Below are 2,031 nucleotides of genomic sequence, written 5' to 3' on the forward strand. Positions count from 1 at the left end.
AAAAAAAAAAAAAAAAGAAAGAAAAGAAAAGAAAAGAAAAAGAAAAAGAAAAAGAAATGCAGAATCTTGGCCCTGAGTGGTGACTTACACCACTACCCCCCAGTGGCACAGCATCTGTCTAGAGCTTTATCATCTCCTTCTTCTTCCCATGGATGCCCTTAGAAGAAGTGCTGGGGAGCAGAGAAATGACCAGATGGGGCAGATGGAAGCAAGGGGAGGAGGAGAAAGCCTGGACGATCCACAGGCTGGGTTATCAGCCTCCTGCGACCTCCCTGTGTTCCCTCCTTCCAAGCCTGTGAGAATCATGGAAACCAACAGGGTGAGGCCTAGACAATCTGAGGCCCAGACTCACCTGAATTTGTTTCTGCAATGTATGGAGACTCTGCTTTAGGGATCCTACACCCTGAACCACTCTCACGGGCTCCTCAGGCTTCTGTGAGCCTGGCCCAAGGCTGGCACCATTCATTTGTTCATTCAACAAAAACTCGCTAAAGGTATGCTATATCTAAGCTAGGTGAGGCCTAGTTTTCTGCTCCCCAAGTTGGGCTTTTGCTATACCACTGAACTATCACTCTCTGGTGAAGTTGGGGATGTGATGATAGTGGGATCCTTAGTGAGGAACAGTCCAGGTCCCCACTTGAAGCCGAGACTCTTATTGCCCCAGTTGTTGTATGTGTTGGTGGCTGAAGTGCGCCCAGCTTAGTCCTCTCTGGGAAGTCCTTGGTCACTGTCACACCTGCACCCTCGGGCAGCCTCAGTTAAGTAAGAGCTGTTGGGTGAGGATGGCGCAGTTGCCTCAAGGCAGAGCAATACTGAAGGTCAGTCCCGTCAACCAAGGCCTCCATTGTAACTGTGTGACAGTTCAGTCTCTCTCTGTGCCCATACTGGCTTCTGTCACCACTCATAAGTATTGCTTCTGACTGAGCACACTCCCCAGCAGACATGTGCCAAGAGTTTGGAGTCGGATTCTGTTTCCAGGGTATAGACTGAAGATAGTGATATATTCTAAGTCCTTCCTGTGACTAAGTGCCTCTGGCTATGACAACAAAATACAGGCAACTAATTTGCTAAAATTTATATATTTGCATTAATGGAAAAAAAAAAAAAACCAACCTCAAAGACTGTTATAGAACTGCTAGAGGAGACAGGTTCCAAGATGTGTTTACTTACTTTTTACAAATGTAAAACCAATTTAAATTCATGATAAATATGTGAATACAGCTTCATTTTAAAAGAGGTAAACAATGTAGAAGAATACACAGGGAAACTTGAAAGTCCCCTTCATCTGAGTCTTTCTCCAATCAACTCCTTCCTCAGAGATAACCACTGTTAGACTGTATCATTCTAGACAAATCTTTGCTATTCATTTGCACACATATAAATATATACAAACATATTTTTAATATAAGTGAGATCAAGTTGCTTAAGACATTCGCTTATTAAAGTCTTAGACCTTTTTAAAAAAATCACTAAACATAGATCTACCTACCTATACAGCTTTTAAACAGCTGTGTAGTATTCCATAGCATGGATATACCATTTAATCTTTTCTTGGGGTGAGACTTCTAGTGCTCACCTATACCCAGTTCTTCTTTCCTTGGACACATAAAAGAAATTCTACTTTTTGTTGTGTTGCAGCTATTTGGAGCCACATGACTAACTCTGGCCAGTGGGTTGAGAGAAGAAGGGACTTGTATCACTTTTGGGTTCCAATATTTCACTGCAGGTGTAAGACCTTCTAGCCCTCTATTCCCTGCCACAGTAAAGAAGGCCTCCTATTGAGATGATAAAGCCACAAGATCAAGAGAACCTGGATTGCTGAATCTTGGCATGAACAGACATTGCCCTAGGAATTGTCTAGATTCAGAGAAGACCTGGTAGAAAGTAAGAACTTACACTTTGCTTTGTTAAGCCACTGATTTTTAATTTTTTTACTATAGAATAATCTAGTATATTCTGATGAATGCATCCCCTATTGGACATTTAAGTTGTTCCCAGTTTTTCACTGTTAAGTAGAATGCTGTAATGAAC

The sequence above is a fragment of the Cebus imitator genome, unplaced genomic scaffold, assembly GCF_001604975.1.
Source record: "Cebus imitator isolate Cc_AM_T3 unplaced genomic scaffold, Cebus_imitator-1.0 Scaffold124, whole genome shotgun sequence".
In the NCBI taxonomy this organism is placed as follows: domain Eukaryota; kingdom Metazoa; phylum Chordata; class Mammalia; order Primates; family Cebidae; genus Cebus; species Cebus imitator.